Source organism: Eptatretus burgeri, chromosome 14 (genome assembly GCF_056783735.1).
Source record: "Eptatretus burgeri isolate ZD-2024b chromosome 14, Ebu_testis_v1, whole genome shotgun sequence".
NCBI lineage: Eukaryota > Metazoa > Chordata > Myxini > Myxiniformes > Myxinidae > Eptatretus > Eptatretus burgeri.
In genome coordinates this window covers 50,530,250-50,545,829 of record NC_140974.1, presented here as the reverse complement: position 1 = coordinate 50,545,829, position 15,580 = coordinate 50,530,250, and the positions used below count along the sequence as shown (strand labels likewise).

Below are 15,580 nucleotides of genomic sequence, written 5' to 3'. Positions count from 1 at the left end.
GAACAAGGAAAGGAATGGGGGATCGTCCCTGTGGACATGTTTGAGGTTGCGGTATATCGATGTTTAAAAAAAATATATCAACAAGGTATACAAAAAAAATAAAACAACAATAAATTGCAGACATTTCGTTTCTGGACGGTTTTGCGATTTTTTCTGGAATTGTGGCTTCGAGACTCCAAGTTCGAGTTAGATTAGTGTGCAAATTTTAAACACTCCAGCCCACCTTGAAATTACTAAATATTTATATCACTGAGTCAGAGTGAGTGATTACAGTATTGTATGTTTGCAGAGGAATAATTTCATTACTTCCACCACCAAAGGTGGAGGGAGGCTATGTAGCCATCCCTTGTTTGTCTGTATGCCTGTCTGTGTGCAGAATGTCTCAAAAAGTTTTGGACGGATTCGGACAAAATTTGGTGCGTGACAAAGACGAACTGATTAGATTTTGGTGAAGATCCGGACCCGGCTATTAGAATTTTAAAAGTGATTCTTCACGATTAAGTGATGGTGCCAAAAACTATATATGTATAATTGTATATGCAATATATATATTTGTTGTTCTTCTTTCGGCTGCTCCCGTTAGGGGTCGCCACAGCGGATCATCCGTTATGATCAGCATACTGATTTGGCACAGATTTTACGTTGGATGCCCTTCCTGACGCAACCCTGGTCGCCTCTTACGACACAGGGAATAAGGATTGGGTTTCGCCAAGATTCCGGGCTGCCCCTACACCCTCTCATAGCGCGGCCCAGCGCAGAGCACCCGTCCTCAAACGATCCTCCCACCCAAGCCTCCGAGTAGCCGGATTACAGGCGCACGCCACTACGCCCAGTATATATATATATATATATATATATATATATATATATATATATATATATATATATATATATATATATATATATATATATATATATATATATATATATATATATATATTGTTGGGGTTTCCCGCCGGCGCGTCGCCACGAGCACGACCCCTGATGAAGCAGTGGGGCCGTCTCGGCTCGATCGCCCGGAATTTACAGATTGCCGGCCCAGGTAAGTCTGGGTCAACGGGTCCTGGTAGTTTTGGACAGAAATATGCCAATGGGGAGATCACGTGGGGTAGGGTTAATTGCCAATTTCAACTTACCTAAGTACCCACATGATCCAGCTACCGGGGTACTTCACCCTCAGCTGAACTCGTACGGAAGCGAGCCACTTAAGCGGCCCGTCCCGTGTGCGTAGCCGAGCGGTGATATCACCAAATTCCGCCGGCCTGATCATCTTGGGACCCTGGCAATGGTCGACAAATCCCTCCACGCACGACATGCTCAGCCAATGAAGGAAACGACACGACGAGCCGAGTACATTTAACAATTGGGGTTTTTATTGCAAATAATGAGGGAATTGTTCGGGAGCACCCAAGGGAAGATTATACCGAATAAAAGAAATGCAAATAATATACAGCACAGGCACTTATGCAACTTTACTACTTGCAAGACTGGCGTCACAAACAGACACACGCACACCCAGACAGAAATGGACCCCCTGGGTCTTTTATGGGACCTCCAGCTCGGAGGACAGTCGGGCTGGGGGTCAGGGTAGCTGGCTTCCTGGCCAGGAGTGCGCAGCTGGACATCCCCTGGTCGTGAGACTGGTGTCGCCGTCCCAGCCAGGCGGAAGGCGACGACACGAAGCTCTGGGGCCGGGACGAGGTCGTTTCAGAAGCCAAGGTGATGATCCAGGCAGAGAAGGAAAACGGGAGAAAACAAGCAGGGAACGAATGACGACAAAAATCTCCTCAGAACACACCTTATCTCCCCCCCTCCCACTCAACGAACCTTCTCTCCTCCCCACTCGCCCTCCCATTAGACCGGAGGCCCCATGTGACTCCTTGTCCGCTCCCGATTGGACAGGCGCGCGGTGGGTGGGGCACTCCCTCCCTTGGGTGGAGTCTCCAGCGGGGGGGGGGCATTCGTGGCTCCGTATACGGCCTCTCCTCAGACCGCGTGGTTAATGGCGACGGTGCAGGGTCAGAGGTGGAGCCCGGAAGACGCCGGCTCCCTGCTGATTGGCCACGGTGGTGTGGTGACAGGAGTGAAGCGAAGGCGAGGGCGAAGCTGTGCGGTCGGCGGTGGAGTCGATGTAGTTGGTGGTGTAAAAAAAATAACTAAAAGAAAGCCTGACTATTAAAACAACTTCACAGCGCAGGAACATTTAATTACCCATTCAGGCCCGTTGGCAGGGCTCAGTATTAAGGGGGGGCATATGAACTGGATGGGGGGGGCACAATTATAATATTTTTGATAACCCGGTATGCTATTGTATTCATGCAGCATTGACGCATCTATACTGAGGTTGCTGACGCATACTAACCAAATTGATCTCAGCTAGATTTAATATGTTCTGATGTTTTTGGCATTAAATTATTCGAATGCAGGAGAGCCGCAACAAACTGGCACATTCACAATGCAGATATTCAATGATTACACAATTGGCACCAATTCAGGTGCACTGATACAAAGTGTTGTGAAGAATTGGCATAAGAAAATGAATATACCAGAGATACAATGACTAAACGGGGGAGGTTGGCACCGGAATCAGTGAACTTTCAAATAACATACAGTCGGCTATGACCTGCGATCATCACGTTAAACTATCAACAACAAATACGACTAGCCTGAAGATACCACAAAGTCCACATTTAAAGCAGTCAATTACACAGAGGTAAGGTTATTCACAAAGCACCAAACAACATTTAACTTAAATATCAGAAGTACAAAGCAGCCGACCACGGCGGGTGTTGACCACAACCACAACCTTTTTCGTTTTCTTAGCCATTTTCGTATATCCATGTCATTTTCTACTACTGCTAGCTCGCGCTCTCCGTGACTCGTGTCACTAATCTCACGACTCGTGACATTTGACGGTTTTATTTATTAAATGATGCATGCACCAAAACAGGTTTTATCTGCATAATTTCAAATGGAAGCACGATTGCGCACACACATTTTTAAGAGAAAATTACTTTTGTAAGATGGAGGGTTGTGAAGGTCACGCGGTGCACTTCATCGTTAATTATGTAAATTTGTCTTTTCCTTCTTCCTATTATCATATTATGACTATATTACATTTATACCTAACTTACAACCAATCAGGTAACCTGCGTAATAGGGCCTCCATATCGAATACGCTGATTGGCTATTCCGTAAAACTAAATGATCCACGATATATTATTTATATATATATATATATATATATATATATATATATATAAATAACCACCCACAGCGTCGACATTCGACACGAGATGTTGCGGCTGTGTCTTGGCTGCTGGCGTTGGTGCTTGCGTTATCTTTTATCTTGTGGGCTTGGACTGTATTGTCTTGCCAATTGCTTTTGGAGATGCGCTGGCAAGCGCACACTTATCTCTTGACTGTTATTCAAAGAAGGATATTATTAAAGAACAGTTTATCCAAGAAGGCCTTATTATTCACCACGTTGAACATCTGGAATAAGGGTTTTAGTTCACACAGGTGAACTCTTAAACAGCAAGGAGTTCACAGTGGGCGCTCATCCTTAAACACAAAGTTGTTCACAGGGTGCAACAGGGCATAAATGGGTGGTGTACAAGTGGGGGGGGGCACCAGATGCGCCATGGGGGGGCATTGCACCCAAATGCCCCCCCTAGCGACGAGCCTGTACCCATTAGACCAGGGTCGGGACCCTAACTGGCAACATGTACTTACCGATATAACCGAGCTAAAGGACCTGAATGTTGAGTGCGATAGCTTTCCAAATCCACAACACAATATATATATATATATATATATATATATATATATATATATATATATATATATATATATATATATATATATATATATATATATATATATTTTTGTTACGAATTCTGGCCCGCCCGGCGTGCGATTGGCCGCTTGACTCGAATGGCGGCCGCTTCGCCCACCAAAATGGACAATTCAGTCGTGACCCTCCTGGGACTACCGCCAGAAACCAGTCAGGGGTGGGGGTTTAACCCCACCACCCAGTGCGCAGTCCACCCGCGCGAGATAGGGTAAATCGTCGAAAGTCGATATACCTATGGTACTCACACGGGTAATCTGCTGAGGGATGGGACCACACCACAGGCCGACTCCGGACAGGGCCGCTTAAGCGGTTCATTCCGTATTACAGGGATAACCGAGCGTAGTTATCGTCGGCCTTGACGGTTCCGATTAATTACCCGGTGCTTTAAACCCACTACCAATCCCTTACGTGATGCAAGATGGAGATTCAATTAAAGGAAAAGACGAAGCGAAACGGGGGAACAATTGTACAAGCAAGCACTTTTATTGCACACACAGACAAGCACGTATTCACAGTTATACAGTAATGCACATATAAAAGCAAGGACACAATGCAGAGCTACAACTGAATACAATTATTCTTTATGAGCACTTAAACTGTTTTACTTATGGAGACTGGCGCCACAAACACACATACAAAACCCCGAAAAGAAAATGGTCACTTCCCTTTGGCCCGTCGAGTCCTCCTCCCACGACCGTCGGCGTGGTCGCGCCTGGCCCCGACTCCTCTCGCGGTTTGCGAGCTCTCTCCGGCGTGGTGCACCGCGCTCGTGCTGCGCGTCGCTCGCGTCGTCCGCCCGACAGCTCGGACGGGGTTTTGGGGAAACGGACGGGGTTTGTTCGGCGCTATTCTCCACGCTCGCGCGAGGATCAAAGGAGCAAGGCAGGAACAACAACATCACGACCCGAACCAGAAGACAACCATGAACCAAAAGACCAACTCGTCCGCCCCTTTTGTAGCGCGGGGCTCCGCCCTTTGCCCCACCCCGTTTCTGGCTCCACCTTCCTTCTGGAAGCTTCCCAAAAAGGGGCGTGCCCTCTCGTTCCCCCCTCCCCGCGCCATGCGGGGGGCGAGGAAAGTCAGTCTTGGCTCGGGGCCAGGGAATTATTCCCCCAAAATCAGGCCCCCACCTTTTTTCACCTTTGACTTCTGGCTCAAATCGCCCCTCCCCCCCTGCCAAAGCGTGGAAAAAGCAGAAGGGAAAATCCCACAGGCGTTGTTGGTTTTTGCTCTTGCACCAAATTAACAATAGCCAAAGAAAAACGGCTAACTGCAGCGTCGCAGCCGGAATGGATCACATATATTCCCTCCATACAACGGGTTTGGGCTAACTACACATGAACTTACCGATATATCTCACCTGAGGACCCTTTATGGTGTAATGCGAATTTCCACAACCACAACCACAACCATAACAACACACACACACACACACACACACACACACACACACACACACACACACACACACACACACACACACACACACACACACACACACACACACACACACACACAATGAGTAGAAAACAGGAATAAGTTCTTGCATTGGGCCAGTGCGAAAAGATTCACTCAATCCAGGACTCAAACCGAAGGACCTCATCACTTACATGGTGATAGCCCACTGAGCTATTGAGTCTTTGGATACCATCAGAATCTTCTCACACACACACTGCAAGCTTGATCATGGCCAATGTCTTGTTCGGCAGACTGTGTGTGTGTGTGTGTGTGTGTGTGTGTGTGTGTGTGTGTGTGTGTGTGTGTGTGTGTGTGTGTGTGTAGGTGTATTTTCTCACACTAATCAGGTCAGGTATGGGAGCATGTACCAGAACAGCACGTCGCTGCGTCCACTTTCCGCCGGTACTCCAGGGGCCTCTGTCTGGCCATCCCCCAGGCAGATGCCAGGCCCATCCCCATCTCCTTGAGATGATGGTCAACCTGCTGCAACCATGAGGCACGTGGTCGGCCCACTGGCCTCCTCCACTCATGAGACTCCCTCGCTGAGAGAATCTGGTGAGCAGGATCAGCATCAGGAAAACGAGCCACATGTCCATACAGCCGCAACTGACGCTCACGGACTATGCAGGTAACAAATCTCATCCGAGTCTCTCTCAGCAACCGCTCGTTGGACACAAAATCCGACCAGCGATAGCCAAGGATTCTCCGAAGAGACCTGGTACCAAAGGAATTAAGTCTCCGTCTCAGATCCTTGGTCAGAGTCCAAGTCTCGCATCCATAGAGCAAGACTGGAAGTACCAAGGACCTGAAGACTCGGACTTTCGTCCTCCCGCACAGGTACCGGCAGCGCTACACCCCATGATCCAGTGAATCCATGACTCCCCAGGCCCGACCCAGACGTCTATTGACCTATGACTCACAGCCAGCACTATATATATATATATATATATATATATATATATATATATATATATATATATATATATATATATATATATATATATATATATATATATATATATATATATATATATATATATATATATATATATCACGATATCTCAAAAAATTATGCACGGATTCGAACGAAACTTGGTGGATGACTGGAGTAGGTGACAAGGACAAATTGATTCGATTTTGGTTAATATCGACATGCAGATCCGACCTATCTGTGGGATACAAAACGTAAACTGTTCAGCCTGGTGGAGGTATGCGCTCTCCCAAGTGCCATTCTAGTGCCAATTAAGGAAGTTTCACACATAAAATTTTCAAATATTAAAACATTTGTCTCGACTGAGGTTCAAAATGAAAGGTCAGAAAGTGAGGCTCAGGAATAATTACATATCTGTGTGGTTTTCCTGCCCTCCGAAGGAAGATAAATTGCACTCATTTTAATATTCTCTTGCTTTCATTGTATTTTTCCACTCAATGAATTGTTTTTGTCGGCAACGAAGACCACACCCCCTGCGTCGACTATTTAAACAATGCAAACTTTACCAGGTCCTCTATTGCAGCCACAGAATCAAATCACAAGTTTTAAAAGGTAATCTCTTTATTTGTTGTACCTTTACACCTTACATTGCTGTGCTTTCTCATTAAGAGCTGACAGCATTGCATTGTGAAGTTTAAATACACATTTTGCACAACATCCTTTATTGTACAGATAACTAAGAGGGAACTCTGAAAGTTATATGTGGTCATTCGCAAGGATCAATTTTTCTGATGCAAAACATGCAGTTCTGTGATGTCACACTCGTTTATAACTTTCTGGAAACAGGGAACTTGTCATATTTTGTCATATTTTGTCATATTGCCTGTATTGTCATATTTAATCACAACTATTATTACTTATCTTTTCAATACCCTGTTATTCCCACTCTCAAATCTTACAAATTCCCAGGCAGGTGAAGTTGTTGCCTCAAGTCTTTCACAAACGGGCTGGCCAGGACTGAAGGTGGCAGGAACTTTCCCACGATACCATTTCACCAATTTGGCATCGGTCGTTAATGAAATGCATCGTTCATTCAGTCCCTTGTAATAATGTACAATACTGTATCTGCATTATTACCTCCACCACCGAAGGTAAATGTGAAGCAGATTATGTTTTCACCCCTTCCTGTCTGTTTGTTTGTTTGTTTGTTTGTGTACAGGATATCTCAAAAAGTTGTGGACGGATCCGGACGAAATTTGGTGAATAGATTGGGTGTGTGACAAGGACGAAGTGATCAGATTTTGGTGAAGATCCGGATCTGACTACTAGAATTTTAAAAGTGATTTTCTCCATTGAGAGATTGGGATAAAAATTTTCTAACATGATATCTCAAAAAGTTGTGGACGGATTCGGATGAAACTAGGTGGACACGTTCGGCGTGTGACGACGAATTTATTCGATTTAGGTGAAGATCCGGATCCGATCCGGCTACTGGAATTTTTTTCAGTGATTCTTTACCATTGAGAGATCGGGCCAAAACCGATATATGGCACGATATCTCAAAAAGTTGTGTACGAATTCTGACAAAACTTGGTGGACAGGTTGGGTGTATGGCAAGGACGAATTTATTCGATTTTAGTGAAGATCCAAATCTGGATCTGGATACGAGAATTATTTGATTTTTATAATGATTTTCACCAATGAGAGATACTAAATGCCAAATACCCAAAAGCGATATAGTACTGTAAACGATCTCGTAACCAAAACCCCCAAAAAATAAAAAAAACCCAAAAACTGTAAACCAAAAACGATATAGTACTGGGTAGCATGATATTTCAAAAATGTATGGGGCCCGATATGTTCTCGTAGATCAGGGATTACGTGGTGGAGGTGTGCGCTCCACCCAGTGCCCTTCTGGTTGAAGTGACGTTTACTGCCTGGTTGTGGACATCGTTTGGAGAGCTGCAATGCAAGGAAACCTTTGTGAGGATTCATCAAATATCATTACCTCTCCCATCAAAGGACAGAGGATATTTTTTCACCCCTGTCTGTTTGTCTGTGAGCAAAGTATCTCAAAATGTTATGGACGGATTCGGACAAAATCTGCTGGAACGTTTGTGTTCGTGTCTGACAAGGACGAATTGATTAGATTTTGGTGAAGATCTGGAGCCAGCAAGGATAATAACGCGACCCTTCCTGCCACTCCCATAGGGAATGGGTGAAGTTTTTTTTCAAATCCTTTGGGGAAACTTTCCCGATATATAGTTTGCTACTCGGTGTACCCCAAGCGATGTCTTTCTGCCGTGACACTGATATGATGTCATTTAACCTTCCTTCAATATCCCTGACTCCTACTCCATCTAAACTCAAAACAGTACATAACTCTATGGATACAATCCTTCCTGTATAATGAAGAATCAACACATTTAATTATTTCGTCACCAACAAAAACTCTCCCTGTCCTCATTTCACCCCAATCTCTGTTGCTACTAAAGTATTCAAAAGTTGAACAAACTGAGAGGGGCGTTGTCGATGCCTCTTGCCTGGGTGTCATTTGTTGTCTTGCTGGATCTGCCCACAATGTATGCCACAAAAAAAGTATTTCTTTGAAGAACAAGCAACACCTGGCCAGTGTTGAATAACCAAGATGAGCTGATTGACTCTGGTGGAAAATTGTTTGCTTCTGCCTCATTCTTTCCTTTTCAAGATTGTACGATACCCCCAAAATACCGTTGCAGTCAATCTATTGGTAACACTTGGGCTCAGAAACTCCATGTATGCCCCAGTCCAAACCAAGATCAATCACAATTATCTGTGGATATCCCTTCGCTGATTGATAATTTATTTGTTTGAGGACTTTTCACAACTGAATTTTTATTTCCTTGCGAGTGCTTCATCTCACCATGCTAATGATGTAGAGGACTGTGCCACACATTCATTATCTCTGCCCACCGAAGGTGGATGGAGGTGATGTTTTCACTCACGTCTGTCTGTTTACTTGTTTGTGAAGAAAATATCTCAAAACGTTGCTGCAAGATTCGGACAGAACTTGGTAGACAGGTTGGGTATGTAACAAGGAAGAATTGAGTCGATTTTGGTGAACATCCGGATCCAAATCCGACTACGAGAATTTTTTAAGTGATTCTTCACCATTGAGAGATAGGGCTAAACTAATACATGGCACGATATCTCAAAAAGTTTTGGACGGATTCGGACGAAACTTGGTGGACAGGTTGGGTGTGTTGCAAGGGCGAATTGATTCGATTTTGGTGAAGATCCAAATCCGGATACGAGAATTATTTGATTTTTAAAGTGATTCTTCACCATTCAGAGATAGATCCAAAAAGCGATGTAGTACTTACTGTATCGCATGATATTTCAAAAATGTATTTGGCCCGATATGTTCTCGTGGATCAGGCATTACGTGGCAGAGATGTGCGCTCTACCGCGTGCCCTTCTAGTTCAATAATTTGTGGACGGATTTGGACGACACTTGGTGGATGAGTTGTTTAGGTGACAAGAACAAACTGATTAAATTTTAGTTCATGTCCAAATCTCGATCCTGCCTATCAGTGGGATACAAAGCATAAACTAATCAACTTGGTGGAGGTATGCGCTCTACCAAGTGCCCTTCTAGTATTTGCTGTCTTTCCTCGCTTTTCTTTGTGCCCCTCTCCTGCCTTTTTTTCTTCTATCTTTACCTATTTTCTGATTTGTTTCTTTTTATACTTTTATTTATACATCTAAGCTGACAGGATGGCCGAGCAATGTGCACACTCACCTCTAAGCCGTTTAGTCTGAATCTGAATCCCGACCCGGCTACAATATGTCATCCCGGTGTTTCACAGGTAGGTTGTATCCTGGAACGGCCTAAGTTTCCCGATTCTTGAATAAGAACGTTCCAGGCAGTTTAACCAACACTTGCAGAGTTTCAAATCACCTTTCATTTAATTTACAATAGTCAGACCCTGCTATTTGCTACCTGCAGACCCCTCATATTCGCGGTTTACAAAATGCAACCGCTTTGACATTTACGGCCCTGTGCTTTGCGTATTCGCGGTTTTTCATGGATGAAAAAAAGGATTCCACGAGCCGTGTGCACATTAAACAGTTCTAAAACATATCTTCTATGAGCCACGCTATAAACGAGCTGTATGTACACACTGTATATTATGCTATTATGTAAAAACATATCTTCCACGAGTCACATATGTAACAGTTGTAAAACATATCTTCCACCAGGCATGTTGTAACCGAGCTGTTCCACTATGAAGGCACTTTACGGAATATACAGGGTGTCCCAAAAGTCACCTAGGGATTTAGAAATCAAATAACATTTCTGCTTTTTAATAATTTGTTTCTTTTCTTTTCAGAATTTAGATTAACATATTTTGGAAATTACCCATGGAAAAATTCACAACTGAACAAAGAACCAAAATCGTGGAATTTTATTTAAAATTTCATCGATCAATTATTCTGACCCAAAGAGCATGGACACCGAATAATTTCGCGAAATTCAGAAATTTCTTGGCCATCACATTCTCCTGACTTGACGCTTCCCGATTATTTTCTTTGTGGTTACCTAAAAGAGCGTTTATACATTAATAAGCCTCATACAATTCAGCAGCTTAAGGACATCTTCTTCTTCTTCTTTCGGCTGCTCCCGTTAGGGGTCGCCACAGCAGATCATCCGTATGATCCGCATAGTGATTTGGCACATGTTTTACGCCGGATGCCCTTCCTGACGCAACCCTGGTCGCCTCTTACGACACAGGGATAAGGTACACCTATTTTAACCGGGGTATACACCGACCCAGTACACTGGTACTCATTTTACCGACCTCGGAAGGATGACAGGCTGAGTCAACCCCCTGGTGTATTAATTCAGTGGCCCAACGGGGCTTGAACTCAGGACCTTTTGGATCCCAAGCTGCTGCCCTAACCACTGCGCCAACACCAGGCTACTAGCTTAAGGACAACATCTGTGCAGAAATTCGAAGGCTGCAGCCAGAATTATTGTCCGCTGTTATGGAAAATGCTGTTGAAAGAGCCCGTCTCTGTGAAGCCGAAAATTGAGGACATCTAAGCTGCATCATTTTTCATGAATAAAGAAAATTTATCTCCATTTTGTAAATTTTCTCTTGTTATAAAAATAATCATAAATTATTAAAAAACAGAAATGTTATTTCATTTCTAAATCCCAAGGTTTCTTTTGGGACACCCTGGTATTACGAGATGAGTTGCCGAGGATGTTTCCTTCCCCCCTCCCACAAATTACATAATTAAAATGTAAAATGTTCGCATGGACCCTTGCATAAATAATTAAAACGCTTCACAGAATCTATGATGAGCTGTTGAAGATATTTCCCTCCCCCTCCCGTGAGATACACAATTAAAATATTTCATCACATCTGACACCTGCTGAGTAAAATGTTAGCATGACGCTTGCATAATTACCAGAGTTGGTGTCAAAGCCACCCAATGCTCGCCTGTTTACACATTCATAGTTTTTAAAAGACTACTCGAATTATTTTTTTTTATAAACCATTGCAGTGAAGTCTGATCCAAATAATTTTAAAGCAATATATGTATTCGTTTATTGTAATCAGTAACAAGAGCGCAAGTGAGCACAGTATACGCCCGAACAAGAAGGTATATACAGAATTGTGCTACTACATGGAAAACAGCATCCTAGTTGCCATGGCAACCTCTTTAGATGACGAATGTATGTCGAGACACACCGTCTCCACAGTCTGTACCTATGTACCAAATATGAAACGTGAAAGTTAAAAACTTTGGGAGTTAGAGTGGGGACAGGAACGGACGGACGACCGGTATCACATAATATGCCCCGATATATATATATATATATATATATATATATATATATATATATATATATATATATATATATATGTATATATATATATATATATATATATATATATATATATATATATATATATATATATATATATATATATATATATATATATATATATATATATATATATATATATATATATATATATATATATATATATGTATATATATATATATATATATATATATATATATATATATATATATATATACATACACATATACACATATATCGGGCATATAAAAACTTGAGAAAGGAAAAAAATAACTTGCACCAAAAAAAAAACTTTAACATTTTCACACTCACGCTCACGCCGGGGGTATCGCTATAGCTCTCTGTTCTTCGAACAGGCGAGCTAATAAAATGCTTCACCACATCTACTTCTAGGCCCCAGTTGAGTACATCTGGTAAAACATTCCATTTGCCAACATCCTCAACAAACAATGGGTAGATTACTCACCCTCCCACAGTTACCCACAATTCCCGCAGCGTGTTTGCAGGGTGTCCTGGGTCTCAATCATTCCTCTTATCCCACTGTCTTGACCGATGTTTTGCCTCTCGTTCCACTAATTTTCTCATTGATCCAACATGGTTCCCAAGTGCAAAACCAATGCCAGAGATGGGTCGACTGCCAAAAGGCAGAAGAAAGTGATGAGCCCGAGTCACAAAGTGGATCTGCAGGATCAGCTGGTGAGAGGACAAAGTGTGGCTTCTGTGGGTAGACACTATGGAAAAAACAAATGGCAATCTAAAAGATTTTAAACTTTTAAAAGTTTCCCCGATGAATCGGAACTGCCGGGAACCTATCCCCCTTTTTCCATTGAAACAATGCGTGACATTCGCAACTTTGCCACTCGCGGAATTTTTCATTCATCAGAACCGCGAGGAACCTATCCCCCCTTTTTCCATTGAAACAATGCCCTGCTATTCATGGATTCGCTATTCAGGGTATTTTCCGGGAATGTATTCAGGGTATTTTTGGCGAATAGTGGGGTCTGACAGGACTACAAATGTGTCGGTAAAAACACTGCCTTTTCCAGATACATGCACACGTCCCTCCAGACCGGGAAGCGTCGCTCTCGCCCGCTGCAGCGGAGAGGGCGAGACACATGGGTGGAGCATGAATATGCATGAAGCAAGACATCGCGGAGCATAACTATGCATGAGGCAAAACGTGAATACGTATGAAGCAAAACATGAATTTCCATGAGGCAAGATATGTGTGGAACATAATATACATTTTACATTCGAACTTGGTTTCATCACACTCCTCGCCTGGTTTTATATGAACCACTCCAGCAATTGACTTGAGCAAAGAGAATTACGTGAGCACAAGAACCAGGTAGGCACCGTGGCTCGAAACATTTGCAAATTGCCATTGAACATGATCAAAAATGAAATAAACGAACCACATAGTACATCATATACAGTCATTAAATTCATGGACCAGACAATGAATAACGGATAGGGACATCGTGGAAGATAACATGAGAATATGAAATTCACAATCGATAGAAACAATGAAAAAAAAATCACTCTCCCACTGGTATAAGCAGTACTACCTGAGTTACAGATCGCTGGTATACATGGGGTTTGCAGTCCTTCGTGTTGTGGATTCACACTTTTCGAACCCGACAGTCTGTGCTGGGGAATATCCCAATCACATGTCCATAAGGCCAGTCGTTCCTTTGCGCATTCACCTTCAGCAGAACGATATCACAAAGGTTGTGTTTCTTAACTATCCACCATGTCCAGGGCTGCAGGGTTGGGAGATATTCTTTGCGCCATAATGACCAGAAGGTATTCGCCAAATGCTGTGCACATCACGACTGATATCTGAAGATGTCTGGGGGACGACAGAAATCAGCTGGTGGTGCACAAAGAGGCGTCGTCTTGAACTTCCACTTCGAGAAACGTTGTGTTCCCAATGAACGTTCATGCTCGTTCGCGAATATGGCTAAGGAACGAAACTCCAGATCGTTAACCAACTTTACAGCAGGCAAAGTGGGTTTAATGTGTAGTTCGGAATCCCAGAGAAATTGCAGAAAGTCTCAGTGATGCTCACGAACATAGAAACGATGGAACATTTGCTCTACATTGGCCATGATAGCGATGGGTTCCTGTCTGAAGTCTACTAATATCCCGAGGAGACGATTGATGAGGTCTGGACCAGGAAGTAGTACCTTGTTTAGCAAACCATCACAATAGGTAGCACTGTCATTGAACACCACACGAATATTGTCATGTTTGCGTGGAAGGAATACAGCAAAATGAGGAAGATACCATAGTGGTCGTTTTGCTTCTGTTCCTGGTTCAAGAGAATCAGCATGTCCTTTGGAAAAGAGTTTAGCCATGAAGTCCACATACTGCTGTTTAAGGGCTGGTTTCTTATACAGAAGCTTGCAAGGAGTCGATTGTCTGGAAGTTTTACATGGTCTTTGAAGGGTAACAGAGCCACCCGATTGCCATTGTCCTTCCCGATGAATCTGTCCTCCATGATCGCAAGAAAATGGTTGCCTTCTATGGAGCGACCCGGCTTATCATCATTCCTTGTTCGCTGAAAGATGTCACTGCTGACCCCGTCGTCATAGGCTCTGTGGTCGCAGGATCTCCCGAACAGCCGAACTGAAGGTACGTGATGACGTGGTAGAATGACGTCCTCGACAGTGATGTGATTAGGGCATGGTGAGCGGACTGATGGTCTTCCATTGTTGACAATGTGAGTATGATAGGCCTCCACTCATTCAGGGCTATGGATGCCATCCAGACATCCATTGCCAATTATCACCCATCCAAGGTCCATACGTTGTGCTCACAGAGCACGAGGTGGTCCATTCCATGATTCTCTGACCTCAAGTAGCTGAGGAGCATCTCGTCCAATTAATAGCAAGATGGTTGCTTCTGGGTCAGGTTCAGGAAACTTATCAGTGAAAGGATATATTTGTGAGTGGAGCCTTGTGACCACCGGTGTTGGAATCTTGGAGGAAATTTTTTTCTATGCACTGCCAAGGCTCGTATGAGAGCGAACACAAAGAATATACAACAAGGGGAGCAGAAGACAAGAGGGGTGGGAGAGGGAGGAAAAAACACTGTAGAAGAGAGACATGAGAATATCTGTGCAAGGGAGAGGGATGGGCCATGTATACAGGGTAAACAAGATGGACACTACACAGGGACTTTCAGGAAGGAAAGCAGGGAAGTTGAAGGAGGTGGGTTTGTAGTGGATTAGCGGGGGTAGAAAAGATCATGATTTTGGATGGGGGAAGATAAGAGATGGTGATAAACAGCTGTTTTGAAGACATGAAGGGAAGAGTGGTATTGAATAGAGTGTGGGAGTTTTTTGGGGGGGTTTTGTGTACCTTGTCGAGGCTCGTATAAGAGCTAACTCACAACGCACAGCAAGGGGGGCATGAGACAAGAGGGGTGGGAGAGGGAAGGATAAAAGAGTGGG

General features: G+C 43.5%; 2 protein-coding genes across 3 annotated transcripts in view; one reads left to right on the top strand and one right to left on the bottom strand.

Annotated features, from left to right (window-relative positions):
- Positions 1-15,580, bottom strand: part of LOC147013164 (uncharacterized) — a 121,710-nt gene that overhangs the window by 30,346 nt on the left and 75,784 nt on the right. The gene's annotated exons all lie outside the window — the stretch shown is intronic.
- The window catches only part of LOC147013165 (uncharacterized), a 24,029-nt gene continuing 15,257 nt past the window's right edge, over positions 6,809-15,580 (top strand). The window contains exons 1-2 of one of the 2 annotated variants that reach the window (XM_085854798.1): positions 6,830-6,857; positions 7,215-7,396. The gene's annotated coding sequence lies outside the window, so the exon portion shown is untranslated. Of the gene's footprint in view, positions 6,858-7,214; positions 7,397-15,580 lie in introns of both variants that reach the window. The other variant, XM_085854796.1, reaches the window with a different exon arrangement.